Source organism: Grammomys surdaster, unplaced genomic scaffold (assembly GCF_004785775.1).
Source record: "Grammomys surdaster isolate TR1022 unplaced genomic scaffold, NIH_TR_1.0 239, whole genome shotgun sequence".
Lineage (NCBI taxonomy): Eukaryota > Metazoa > Chordata > Mammalia > Rodentia > Muridae > Grammomys > Grammomys surdaster.
Window position 1 is genome coordinate 10,566,482 of NW_021604684.1, and position 14,557 is coordinate 10,581,038.

Sequence of the window (14,557 nt, forward strand, 5' to 3'; positions counted from 1 at the left end):
GGCAGCAGGACAGACTGTGCCGGCCAGCACCTCAGTTTCCTCGGGCAGAGGGAGCTGCCGTAGTGCCGGTGTGCAGGTTAGCCACACTGCCACACAGCTGAGACATCCAGGGCCCGATCCCATCTGAGGAAATCAAGACCCTTATAAAGTTCCCCAAGGGACTACTGAATTTTCCTCGCCGGATTCTTACGGCACTGGTATTCTATTCCCCCTTTCGTTTCCCACCATCAGAAAGGGCCGGCTCCTTTCTGACACCACACCGCGGAATGAAGGGAGGGGGAAGGTACTGCCTAGGGCCTCGGAAAGACCTCTCAGGAATCTAGGGAAAAGGTCTCCACGTCCTCGCTCAACCCCAAGTTCTGGGCTTAGCTCTGGATGGAGATAGGGACTCCTGTGCTCCACATCTGGGTTTTCCAGACGTTGGATAACAGCTAAGTGAGAAGCCGCAGGTGGCTCTAGAGCAAGCAGGATCCTGACGTGCCCCTCCCTTCTCCAGATCCCAGGGAGGGTAGGTAGGTGGCCTCGAGGGGGGCAGCTGCACAACAGACCCAAGTACCACGGTGGTCCGAGGGACAAGTCAAGATATCCCAGCCTTGTTGCTTTGGAAAGTGGGAGATGAAATTCGATGCTTGTCATGAGGGGGGGTACAGTGAGCTGCCTTGCCTGCAGCCAGCCTGCCCTGTCAGTGACCTAGACCTGGCCTCTATCCACGTCGGGGGCTGAGGCATAAACTGAAGGTGATGACTCTCTCTCAGCGGGAGGCTGAAATCCCTGTCAGGAGCTGACCTGCCTTTGGCTAGTTCCAGTGTCTTTCAAGTTTGGTGCTGGAAGAACTAACAGCAAATATTTGCTGCTGGGCCACCAAGGCTGTCAGGCCCTAATTTTTAGCCTGCCCTCACTTTGCAAGCCGCACCCCACCTCCTGTACCCCTTTAAACGAAGTTAGTACCCAGTCAGTGTCTGTACAATGAAAATAAGGGTTTTAACTTTCCCTTCCTGGCCAGCTCTTGTGTATACTCTCTGGAAGGTAAGATAGAAATTTTTTATTTTTTATTTTTTTATTTTTTTATTTTTTTGGTTGTGCCTGGTTTCTGGCTAGCCAGCTTTGCCCTGCCTCTTCGTCACAGTGAAACAAGCTTTCAGGCTCTTCTTAACAGGCAGCTTAGCTCACCTCCATCTTCTGAGTTGGGGAGACTGAGGCCAGGAAGGAAGAGTTTGCCAGGGCACTTCTGCAGGCAGAAGGCAGTAGGGCCCTCTTTCCCTTGGGGGTGGGGTGGGAGGAATGACATTTTAATAAAGGGGATGGTCACAGCACCCTAGAGCATCTAGAAGGTGGGAACACAAACATAGCGTCCTTTTCTCTGTCCTCTAAGTCAACCTAATGGGTTGATTCCATGAGGCCTTGCTAGGTGGGACGTTCACACAGCACAGGCCCTCTACCAAGGTTGCCTTCCCACGAGGCTGAACATACCTCCAGACCCCGGGGCCTGGCCTGGGAGGCACCTTTTCCTTTAGGGCAGCTCCTAGGCTTCCAGACATGAGCTCATCGGATCAGTTGATGCCAGGAAGGGAGGGACTGAGGGGAAGCAGCCAGGGCTGCCCAGATCGGGATACCATGGGCTTTGAGAAGTAGAGTGGGCACTGTTGTCAAAGACTTGCAGGCTCTGCCCCATTGTGATGAGGAAGCAGGATCAAAACAGGCCAGGGGAGATCAGCAGGGAGAGGATGGAGCCAGGCTGAACGCCCTAGCTCTGTAGTGCCAGGCTGATCACTGCTACCTGCTGGTTTGCCAAGTGACCTTGGGTAAATCCCTTGCCTGCCTGGGACCTCAGTAGCCCTGGCTAGCAATGACGGGGGAAGGGTACATAGGAACTAAGTAATAGTAAAAAGCAGGGCAGACAGATTCTGCCTGTAGAGAACTTATTGTGCTATATATACAGTATTCATACATGTACACACACATATAGGGTTGAGCTTTTTTTTTTTTTTTTGAGACATGATCTTACTCTGTAGCTCTTGCTGGTCTGACCCTTGCTGTGATGCTCAGACTGGCACTGAGCTTGTGATCCCTCTATTTCAGCTGAGTGCTGAGATTACAATAAATGTGTGCTGCCTCACCTCGCTAAAAGCTAGCTGCTTTGTCTAAACTTTAAGATGACATTTATTTACTTGTGTGTGTATGATAGGCACATCATGTTTGCATGTGACGCATACATGCACATAGCATGTGTATGGAGGTCAGTGGTAGTTGGTTCTCTCCTTCTGGGTGGGTCCCAGGGATTTTACTCAGGTCCGTGTCCTTTAGCTGATGTACCGTCTCACCATAGACTCTTTAGTTTTAGTTGAAAGAATAGGGCAATGAAAGAGGAAGGAGTAATCAATAAGATTGTTTCAGAGGGGGCATAGCATGGAGAGAAGCCCCATGTTGAGATAGAGAGCAGGCAGGGGGCCCCTTTGTGGCTAGGAAATGCTTATCAAGGTCCACTGTGGCATGGAAGTCTGGATTTGGAAGGAGGTCGGGGCTTCTTGGAGAAAGCATATCCAGAGTGGTACCCATAGGTTTTGAGGGCACTGGGCTGGGTGTGGGAGGGCATTGCAGGGGATGGTGGGTGGCCCACACTCAGAGCTGGGTATGGGTGGTGTGTGTTGGTTGTAGGTTGTACCTACCTATCCGCCCCACCTCAGGCTTTAATATGCAGGCCATAGGAGTTAGGCCTGAGATCTGGCCAGAGGGAGGGCCGATCTGCCTCTGGAGAGGCTCTGTGAGTTAGGACAGTGTGTATATATAGGGCCCTTTGTGAGCTGTTTCTGGACACTAGACACTGGGGCTCAGTTGCTACTCAGTGTGACTGGAGGAGGAGTCTGCATGGCAACAGCCCCCAGGCCCTGTAATTCCAGAGGCTTACCCAGAGCCTTTTTTTCTGGAACGAAAACCCTTCCCCAACTGGCTGCTGCTGACATTCCGTCACCCTGGTTCATCTTTTCCATTCAGTAAGGCAGCCTCGGGTAGGTCTGTGCTGACCCTGCCCTGCCTTGCCCTGCCCTATCCACCTCCCTGGATGCCACACACTATCTGTGTGTCACCTGCTTCCCGCATGGCTGGCACATGAATGCTGTGGTCAGACTTTGGGGTTTCATTCCTGGCTGCCTGAGGGTTCATAAGCACATTATGTAACCCCTCTGGACTCTTGTTTCCTCATCTGTTAAAACAGAGACAATGCTAGGCCTTGTACTGTTATGAAAATGGAGTGAGTTCATGATGAATGCCTAAAAAATGAGCTACTACTTATTAATAGTACTCCCGTGTTTTGATCTCCGTTAAAATAGCAAGCCCTTGAGCAGGTGGCCTCTTGCCTAGGGCTCCTCATGTCTCCGTGTAAATTTCTCCTTCGTGTTTGGCCAGGGCGTTTTGGAGATGGCACGGTGAGCCAGCACAATGGATAGGATCTGGACTTTGCTTTAGGGGTAGCTGCTAGCAAGTGGTCCCAAACAGTTAGATTAGGCCATGATTGGAACAGTGGAATGACTTGATTTTTTTCGTTGCTGTTGTTTTTCTTGTTACTATGTTCTGAAAGCTCTATGAAACCAGCCTCACAGTTTTATGAATGGGAAACTGAGGCACAGAGTGCCTAGTTCAGTGAGCTCCAACATCATGTAGCTACAAACCCAGCCAGTCTGACCCCCTACAGTCCTCAGGCTTTACTACTGTATAACAAAGTCCAGAGAGGCCAAGACATCTTCTCTAAACCATGCAGTAGAATTGGGGAATGGGGAGGCACTGATTAAAAAATAGACTGTCATGTGCATGAGGGCCAGACATGCCACCACCCAGCTTCTCGCCATTTGGCTTCCAGTGACCCAGATGCCGGGTTCTTTTCCTCTGGCCTCCTGCTGAGAGCCCTATCCACCTCCCAGGGCTCTGGACCTGAATCCACATGTGCTCAACCACAGCCGCTGTCTTCTCTCCATCCTGAACTTCTCCCAGCATCCAGGCAGATGGTGCTCTCATTGAGCGTGGGTGGGCCTGAAGCTCAGCTGTCGGCTTCTAGCTGTGCCAAGGAAGTCTAGTGTCACCGTGCACTGGTTGTGTGGCTTCCAATGAGAACCTGTCCTTCTCTGGGCAATGGGAGAGGAAGGGGATTAGTGGAAGCTCTTTCTTTGAAGTTTTAGAAATCTTACTCAGCTTTCTGCTCCCACAAGAAAAACCCTGGCAAAACAGTGCTGGGGACCCCACACTAAGAGGTGATGTGGCCTGCAACAGCCACTGAGCCTCAGAGATCAGCAGAGGTCCCGGCCCAATCATATTGAAAGGACTGGTCTTTAACAGCTTCACTAGTTGAGTGAGATTGCACGGTGCCAGGGAGGGAAAAGCTTTGCAGTGAGGGTGTGAACAGTTCACTCCTCCGTTCTCTTCTCCCAGTCAAATGTTTGCTCAACTCCAACTGTAGACCTGGCATGGGAGATCATAGCCAGTGTCTCGGGCCTGTTAGGGCGGTGCAGACCGATATTAAAATAAACAGCGGTGGAATCTGATGAGTTTGGAGGATATCTTGAGGATGCTATGGTGAGAATGTCACTCCCAGGGTGGAGAGAAGCTTGCCTGCCACCTTCAAGCATCCCAAGTGTAGTCAGAAAGGTACAGTTGATGGATGAGGGCAGAAAGGGATCGAGGGAGGGAGAGTGGGGTGGGGGTGGGGGGACAAAGACCTTGAGGTAGGAAAAGGCATGGCACCTCCAATGAGCCTTAAAGGAAAGCCAGTGAGGCTGGAGTGTTAGGAGGATGAGGCATCCCAAGGAGAAGTGCATCATGGGGGCAGTACAGATAGTCATCTGGGGGTCCGGAGCCCCAAAAGGATTTGAGGGGGATACTAGTCTCTCTGGTGCTATGCCAAAGGCTGCCTGCATCTTTTCTAGGATGGTTGCTATCAGTGGGCCCCACACCCAGCTACTTACTTCATGGATGGTTGCTCAGAGAGAATCTGGAGCCACCTCTCTCTGCCTGGACCACTCTGCTTGTATCTTAATGGACGTGAGCAGGGTATGGAGGTCCAGCAGCTACAGGTCAGAGCATGTCCTTGGCCAGGCAGTTCAGAGTCTCCTGAAGCCAAAAACCTGGAATGTTGGTTCAGATGATTGTGCTCTGAGCCAAGTTCTGCCGAAGAAGCCCTTTCCTTTGGACTGTGTCCCAACCTGTACCCTAGAGAATAGGTTTTCTGGTCCTGAAGCTGGGTGTGTGGATGTCGTGGCAGCATCACCCGGAATCTGGTTAGAAATGCAGGTTCAAGTGCCCTGCATAGTTCCCCTGTGTTCCAGAGGAGAGGACTGTTCTAAGGCAGACATTTTTAAACTTGGAAAGAGTTAACGTCTACAGAAGCTTCCTCCCTCTCCAAGGTTTTACATATAACCTTTCCAGACCTCTTTTTTACTCCTTAAGAACTTGGTCACTGGCCTCTAAGCACCCTTAATTCTCTGGGGTTCCCTTTCTTGAAAGTGTGGAAACGTGGACTAGCAGGGAGAGCAGTTGGCAGGCCATAGCCCCGTGACATTGTTCCTGCTTGTTTGCATTTGGTGTCCTGCCCTCTTCCCTTTGGGATCCCTGAAAGGGTAGCTGGTACTATTCTTAGCAGGTCAGGATGGGGAGGAGAGATCATACTGGTACATTATTTATGTCTCTTTGTCAACAGGATTACATTCAAGGCTCCCAGGACATGGTCCTTCCAGTATGGCCTTCATCATGGTTGTGACAGGCACATTTATTTATTGTGTAGCCCTGGGGTGAGAAAGTGCTTGGCACCACGTAGGAAGGAAAGCAGTTTCCCAGGACCTCAAACCTAGCAAACGGTGTTGGGGAAGCCACACCCAGAAGCTACATGGTCCGCAAAGGCCCCTGAGTCTGAGGAGGCAGCTGAGCACAGCTCTGACCTCAACCATCGTGAAAATCCCACTCCCAAATAATTACTCTAGTTGAGTGAGATTGCATGGTGCTACAGAGGGGAAGGCTTTGCCATCTGGCCTATCACTCCCATTTAGGCCTGTCAACCTCATGCTGGTGAGTGGAATAAGAGATGAAGTGGTAATGAACCCTGGTGTGGCTCAGTGGGTAGAGTGTTGGCCTAGCATGCTGAAGCCCTGGGTTCAATCCTCCATGTCACATAGCCTGGATGTGGTGGTACATATCTACAATCCCAACACTCGGGAAGTGGATGCAGGAGGATGCAGGAGAATGTAGGAGGGTGTAAGAAGATGTTCAAAGCCATTCTTAACCACACAGAGAATTTAGGCCAGCCAGAGATACAAAAGACATGTATGTGTATGTGGTTATATGTGTGCAACACGTATGTGCACTGACAAAGACAAGATTCTCTGCTTCAACAACTTAGTGTGGTAGCCAGAGCCCATGTACACCACCATTATTGGTGCATGAGCCACAGGCCTGATGATGGGTACATTGTGTGTATGCAATGAATCCTTGCAACCACCCAACAGGGTAGGAATTTGGAGGCTGTTTCAGAGGCTCAGCAGATTCAAGGCTTGCTGAAGGTTATCAAAGCTCATGATCAGGTTGGTTAGGAAAAAAAAAAAGATTGTTTTCAATCAAATGGCTAGCAAGTAGTGCCAGGGCTGTGGGGACCCTGTCCACGGCCCAGGGAGAGAGACACTGCTGTCCTGGAAGATTAACTGGTTGAGGTTGTCCGGTTGCTAGGGAACCTTGAGTTGTTGAAGAAGTCAGGTGTGTCAAGAGTTTTCAAGAACTTGGAATAAAGGCCAGTTACCCTGTGGCTAAAGTCAAATTTTAAGGGATGAGTGGGTCAGGCCAGAGGTGGCTTAGCTCCGGAGGCTCTGCAGAGGTTCTGGCTGGAAGCCAAAAACTGTGTGCTGTGAAATCCTGGGAAGAGGAATGGCTTCTTTCTACCCCCTTCCCCCTTCTTACTTTTATTTTTTATTTTATTTTATTTTATTTTATTTTTTGAGACAGGGTCTTGCTATGTATCCCTAGCTGACTTCAAATTTATGGCAATTCTCCTACTCACCTCTACTTTCTGAACGCTGTGGGTACAAGCGTTTACCACCACACCTGGCCACTGCCTTGGTTTTCTAGTCTGTAGGGTGGTGTAACAATCCCTGCTCTGCTTGTATTTCTGCTGAATGAGAAGTACTAGGGAGACTGAGTGTCTCGAGTACTTACAGGTGGTCTACGTTCACTTTATGTCATTGTACGTATACCTAGATGCTTTTCACTAAGTTTTCTACTTAGCATACAAAATAGCTAGTTTCAATTACGTTATCAAGCACAGCACATGTCACAGGTACATACAAGTCAGTGAATGATGCTCCTACCCACCCCACGTGATCATTTTTTTCACATAGTACATGCTATTGATTATGATTTTGGTTAATATTAAGGAGTCATATGCCAGGCCACAGTCTAGGCATTTGTCTGTGTGTTTGCTAGCTATAAACCTAGCTTATGGGTTGGCGGGCTTCAAAGGCCCACTGAGTCTCTAACCTGGCTATGTGCTAGCATTCCTCAGGTGGACCCATGGGTCTAGACTGCACCCTGGGAATTTGCATGTGGGCCACCTGCAAGTTCTGATCTGGGCAGGATAAAGAAAGGAACTTGCTGAGGCCTTTTGTGGCATCGGGTACCAGGCTGGGGCAGTTCTTTTTTTCCTACTCCTTAGCTGCCCTGGTCCATACCCAGGAAAAAAGCTAGGGCACTGATGAAGCTGATGGTAGCCACTGACCCCCTCGGTGCTGTGCAAGTACTTTACGGGGCTTAGCTGTTGTAGAGGTGGAAAGGGGGACATTGTTGGGAACAGTGTCATCTCCTGGGACACCTGGGACACCTGGGACAGGTGGTAGGTCTTAATGCATCCCTGAAGAGAGAGGTGCTGACTGACAGTGGAGAGTCATGGATTTCAAAGCATGTCATTATGTCACTGGCCGTTCTCCAGCAGTGAGCGCCCTCCATGCAAGAACTGCTTGGTAACTCTGTTACCTAAGAGTAGGTGGGCTGGAGGGACACCTACCCTCCCACAAGGTATGTACTTATTTCACATGTGCCCATGCTAGCCTACTGCATGAGCACGGGGTACTTCCACGGATATGCCTGCAGGGGCTCACGTGTCTGTCCTGCCCACTCTATTTACTGTGTGCACGACTGGGTGGGCTCTGTTGTGTGTCATGCAGATTTGAAGCAGGCAGAGCCTCTGCGTGGGGGGCCTGTGTGCAAGGGAGGGTGTGCTGCCACCCGCTGGAGTACGGCCAGCATTAAGGAAAAGAAGATGATCCCAGAGATAAAGTCTCTGGTAGGAAAGCTGGTAGGAAGGCCAATTCTTGTTTGCGAATGATATAGCCTGCCTCAGGACCTTAGCACAAGCTGTCCCTCCACCAAGCCACTCTCTCCACCCCAGATGCCCTCCCCCTTCCTCCTGGCCTCACTTAGCAGTGCTTTCTCTGTGAAGATGACGTTGATTGTCATGGCTACCTTTGCAAGTCACTCCACAGGCTCAGAATTACGTGCGTATTTGTTATTTCCCCCCCCTTACTAAAATTCACACATTTTTTGATGCTACTTTTCTTTATGCCTGTGGACAGTGTATAATGTGTGCAATAAATATTGGCTGAATTCAGGAGTCTGTGCTATGTATGCTTAGTTTCTTTAAGTTGTCTGATTATCCTCTCCCTAAGATGTGACACACCCAAGGCTGAAGGCTCGGGGCGTGTTTTCCAGGACACATTTGAAACTTACATAGCTATGAAGATGTTAAGAACTGGAGTCCCACCCAAAACGCTTGGCATCCGCTAGAGGTGAGAGGCACCATTCTGAGGCATGCATCGGATCCAGTGCGACCCCCAGTTTGAGGAGCTGGGTAAACTAGGTATAGGGATTAGCTCAAGGCCACCCAAATGCAACAGGACAGACACCGGAATCAAGCATCCTGACCTCCTGTGTTCTTTCCTAGTTTGAGAAAATGAGAAGGAAGGACTGGCTGGTTCAGCATCTCTGGTAGGAGTCCTGTTAGGTCCAGGGTGCAGTTAGGCCTGGAAATTGATAAGTGGCGTTGAAGTATGTGTGGTTAGGCCGGCGTCTTCTAGCTCCCTGGAGTCCTGAGGCCTTCCTGGATGCATGTCCAGCCAGAACCTATCTGTGTAGCCTGCTGCTTTCCCACTAGGATTTTGGACCTGGGGCGTGTGCCTTTGGTGGGGCTGGCCGGTGGACTGTTCTTTTCTGCTGTGGCACTTTGACTAGAGGTTGCTTCTGGGGTCCCCTGGGGAGTGTAAATGGGGGGACTACACTTGGTTGTAGACCGAGCAGAGGCTGGCTGGGGAAGAGAAGCAGAGGGGCTGAGAAACCAAGAGCCCCAGCTTTGGAAGGCTCTCCAGAGCTAGCAAAGGCTGGAGTTAACTCCCGCAGGAGTGATCAGTGCTATAAACCTTAGAGCTACCTCTGCATCTCTCTCCTCTCCCCTCTCTCCTCTCTTCTCCCCTCCTCTCTCCTCCCTCTCCCTCTCCCTCTCCCTCTCCCTCTCCCTCTCCCTCTCCCTCTCCCTCTCCCTCTCTCTCTCTCTCTCTCTCCCTCTCTCATTATGTAGACCCATTTGTCACCACTCTCAGCAACTTACCTTTGTTTTATTAAGGAGGAAGTTGAGATCCACTCGGTCACTCAGAGACACAGAGATTTACTAAGGGTGGATGATTGCTGACCTGTTGCACAGTAGGTGGAAGGGTGGGCTACCTAGAGGAGGCGTCAGCTGACAGGATGGGAGTGTGCAGGCAGGTGCTGGAAATCCACAGTTGACTCTCTAGCTTGAAGCCGTAGGGAATCCTCTGATCCTTCAGAGCCTCCGTTTCTTTATCTTTAAAATGAAGATAAGAATACTCGAAGCTGACGAGGCTACAGTACAATATTAGAAGGATGATCATGCATAATGGGGAGGAAGACCTGGTATATGGATGTGGTGTGTGGGCGGCTACTTGAGAAACCAGGGCACCTAGCTCCTGACAGGTTTGCTGTAGTGACCACTGTGGATGTCATACCATGGAGACTGCCAGCACCTGTCTCACCTATGAGCAAGCTGGAGCCCCAATTTGGTCTTCTATCCCCTGTGAGAGGCAGCCTCAGGCCCCATCCCAGCAAAGGCACTGGGCAGAGCTGGGTTCTCATGCCGTCTACCCCAGCGAGTAGCCAGAGTGCCAGCATGCTTGTGCCGTCGTTATCATTCCTCCTGTGTTTTTTCTCCTGGGTTATTTATTTTTCTGAGAGGAAGGAATGTGGAGAATTTACCACAGGGCTGGCCTTCATTTTTTTTTTTCTCAGCTGCACAGCAGCCTCTTCTATATGAAGGAAGCAGTAGACACAGATGGCAGAGTGGAGGAGGCAGAGGGTCCTGGCTGACTGTGGGGCTGAGAGGTGCGGGTTATATAACCACCCAGAGGCTCAAGGCAGATCCCGAGGTGCATGTAGCCCAGGGCAGAGCCTCGAAGCTCCCGGGCTCCTGGGAAATGCTTACCGGCTCACTGCATGCAAACTGGACTCCAGGCAAGCCTGCTGTCATTTTTTTCTCCATCAGCGGTTTCTTCTCTTCTTGCTTTGGGCCATGGGGGTAGGTCAGGGCCAGACTACCTTTGAGTCTTTCAGTCTCTGGAAACTGTCCCTGGTGCTTAGAGCATCCCTTGTCTCCTCTTACAAAAACCTAAGACAAATGCTGTCCTCTACAGGAAGCCTTTGGACTGCTTTATCCTGATCTCTTTCTCTCCCTCCCAGGCTCTGTGCTTTCTTGGTATCTTGTGGAATATTCTTCTTCTCAGGTTTGACACAGCAACTTGAGGCTTCATTTCCCGTTCTACCCACGGGTTTTCTTTTCTTTCTTCAATGTCCCCACACCCCCTAGGAACAACTCTTTAGGGTAGAATCCAGAAGAATCTGGAATTTGGCTCTAGGGCTGAGTGAGGGAACAAATGAGACTGGGTTGGATGTGGGGGTGCTAGTCCTTCAGTCCACACTCACTGAGCCCTACTACTGATAGCTCTGCCTCAGGTTAAGGCACTTAGCGAAGGTATGGGCAGGCCTTGGCACAGTGCTCAAGAGAAAGGCCACCTCTTTGTGTAGGGCCTGGAGTGGGGCAGGCCCTGGATATGAACACAGATGAGGGAAAGTTCTCCTTCCTGTCCTGGCTCTCCACCTTTATGTCTCTGGACCTTTGTGTCTCCTGGGTTATGTGTATGGTCCATCTTGTGCTCCTGAGTCTTCCAAGGGACCTGTAGCCTGCAGGGCAGCCTTACCTCTCTTACAGGTTCTTCTCCTCGTAGGCCTGAACTTGCCTATGTCTGGTTACCATTTTAGATTTTGTCTGGGTTTTTTTTTGTTTGTTTTGTTTTGTTTGGAGATAGGGTCTCCCCTTGTCACCACTATAGCCTGGAACTGGACATTGACCAGGCTGGTCTGGAACTCATAGGGGGTCTCCCATGCTCTGCCTCCATAAGGTTTTAAAATTTTATTTATTTTTATTTTATGTGTGTGGGTGTTTTGTCTGCATGTGTGTCTGTGCCCCAAGTATATATAGTGCCCATGAAAGCCAGAAGAGGGTGTTGGGCCTTCAGGAGTTGGAGTTACAGGTGGATGTTAGCCACCTCGTGGGTGCTGGGAACCGAGTCAGGTTCTTCTGCAAAAGCAGCAGGCCCTGTAAACCTCTGAGACACTTTTCCTGCCCATTCTTTTTCTTAATAGTCGATTCATTTTTTGATACCAGGTCTCACTCGGTAGCTTTGGCTGGCCTGAAACTCAGAGAGATTCACCTGTCTCTGTCTCTGGCTCCTGAGTGCTGAGATTAAGGTTCTGCACCACTATGCTGGTGTATGTTGTTTTTGCTGTTTTATTTTTTATTTTTTAAACAGAGTCTCATGTAGCCCAGCAGGCCTCAAACCTGTTGGCTAGCCAGCCAAACATGACCATGGACTTTTCCTCCCTCCTCCACCTCTGTAGTGCTGAGATTACAAGCATGTGCCACCATGCCCTGTTTCACCAGGGCTGGGGGATGTATACAAGGCCTTTGTGCAGGCCAGACCAGTGCTCTGCATGGCTCTGTATTGCCAGCCCTTTACTACCATTTCTAAAATTTTGAAATCTACCAATATTCATTAGAGATCTAGCCAAGGCAATTTAGAACAGGCAAAAGGAATGCTATGACAGCTAGGTCTTGCCAGGACCTAGCAGCAAGGCCTTGGCCAGCCAGAAGTTTGCAGGGGACCTTTTACCTGCAGAGTCAGCTGCCGGCTGAGCCTAGGGCCACTCTTCCCTCTTCTGTCTGTGCCTGGCCTTTTTGATAGGAGGGGGAAACAAGGAGTTTGGGTAGAGCCTTCATCTTTCTGCTTCCTGTGAGTTCTCTTCCTGCTGTAAGGCCTCTGGGCCTGACTGAGCAGAGGATGCTGCTGAGCCTGGGAGGGTTGAGTGGGGCTTCCTGGAGGAAATGGCAGGATGTAGAGGTGTACTTGAATATTCTCTGCAGGTGGAGCTCCTCAGGGAAGCATCCTAGGCTCCGGGATCAGCCTCACTGCTCCGCATATACTCGATTCTATCTCCGAAACTGTGAAAGCCGGGGTGTGTTAGTTAGACTTCTGTGCCTTTTTCCTCGTTTCTAAGCTGGCCATCAGAAGCAGTCCTCTGTCAGTTGCTGAGAGGATTTGAGGAGAAAGCCTTGAGCCTTTGTTTTCAGCATCTAGAATTCAGCAGTCAGACTGTGGCAGCTGTCATTGTCACTGAGGGTGTGGGCAGAGAGGAGTGTAGGAGTGAAGCATATGTGGCCCTGCCCTCTGGCCAGGCTATGTGGAGGACCGAAGACCCAGACCCTGAACATCGTGAAACAAACACTGGGAGGATCACCCTGAGTGTGATCCGCACACTCGGTTTCCAATTGGTCAATGTGACTTTTCCAAGACACAGCACCTCTGCAAGACTTGTCTTCTCTGAGGTAGAGGTGAGGTCACTGGTAGCCTCAGGGCTGCTGTGAGAGTGAAGCACGGTCCTGTCAGAGTCCCTAGCAGACATCAAGCCCTCCCTGAAGAGCAACCTCTTTACAAGTCCTGAAGCCCTGGGCGGTACAGTTCAGACACTGACAGGCAGAAGGTCTTTGGGGAGGGGCTGGTCACATTCAAATTGGGCAAGAGGCTGGGGGCACGGGACACATAGGATGGGAAGGAGAAGGTTCCAAATGTAGAGGTTTGTGCATCCCTGTTTCCTCACAGGCAGGAGTGGGAACTAGAACTGTTGTTCTCAGTCATTGCTACGGACACAGAGAGAAGGCGAGTATTGCTCAGGCAGGCTTAGCTGTCAGGACCGTTGAATGCCTGGATGAGGAAGGAGGACCCTTCTGGCTCTCTCATGGTTTGGGGCTCTGAGCAGGAGAAAAGCATAGGGCTGGGAGAGAGGACTGGTGAATCTGGCTGCGTGGGGTGGGTTGATTGGCGGGGGAGAGACTGGGGGTGGAGAGGCCATTTAAGAGGCGGTTGCAGAACCGTTTTCCTGATAAAGAGCTGGGCTGAGTCATCTGTGGAGGAGAGAAGTCATATCTAGCTCCTCCGGGTACTGTCAAGGTGGGATTTTCCTCTCTTCATCGGCCAGGAGCTCGGCTGCCTGTCCCAGAGGCTTTGAGAACAGAGGCCAGTCGGCAGAGCATCCTGGGGAAGCTGGGCTGCAGGGAGGACCCAGTCAGAGTGAGTAAGCCGAGCACTCAGGGGGGCCTTTGGGCTTTGGGGTGTGACTCAGGGCATGTGGCATCCCCTGTCTGGCCTATTTTCTCTCCCAGTACTAGGAAAGAGGCAAATGGGGACTTCTGTCAGCCCGTTAGCAAGGCTGGAGCTGGCTGGCTCTAGGGATCCCTGCTCCTATCCCTGCATGCCCCTTCCCACCCAAGTGTGGGTCATTCTACAGGGTGATGTGTTGGTCTTTGTCCACATGCTTCTGGCAGGGATGCACCCCTCAGGGCCTGTGTCACTTCCCTCTCTGCAGGGAGGATGTGAGGCTGGGCTGGCAAAGTGGCTGGGTAATTACTCAGACCTCCTCATCTTCCTGCCCCGGCCAAGCCAGAGGTTGTGTAGTGGCTGGGACATTGGGTCCTTCCTGACCCCACTGGGGGGCCAGTTTACCCAGCCTGTTTACCCAGCCTGTTGCCAAGGCTCCCAGGCTGCTACAATGGGCTGCCTCCTGTCAACCTCGGTTAGCACCTCTGGCTCCCATCCTTCCCACTAGCCTTGCCTGGACACTCCCATTGACGGCAGTAGTGTGGAGAAACATTTCCTTGAATTCTCACCGTCCTGACCTCTGTGGCCTCTCATCCCTTGCCTCAGATCCTCTCCCTTTCTTCAGACAGGCCTAGTGAAGGGCAGAATGGGGGCCTGCCTACAGAATGCAGTAAGGACTGGGACTTGGAGAGAGGGCTTATTCCCCCTACAGCAGGACAGGGAGTTTACGGATGCTAGCCTTATGATCTTCCTATACCGCCAGCATTCCATACCCCATCATCCATTTCTGCCTTAGTGAGAATAAGGTCGTCAACTCT

At 51.0% G+C, this 14,557-nt stretch overlaps 1 protein-coding gene across 5 annotated transcripts in view; it reads left to right on the forward strand.

Moving 5' to 3' along the window:
• Positions 1-14,557, forward strand: part of Synpo (synaptopodin) — a 53,505-nt gene that overhangs the window by 24,756 nt on the left and 14,192 nt on the right. The window contains exon 1 of one of the 5 annotated variants that reach the window (XM_028774269.1): positions 13,652-13,712. The exons of the other annotated variants lie outside the window; for them this stretch is intronic. The gene's annotated coding sequence lies outside the window, so the exon portion shown is untranslated. Of the gene's footprint in view, positions 1-13,651; positions 13,713-14,557 lie in introns of those variants that run through there. 5 annotated transcript variants of the gene reach the window in all.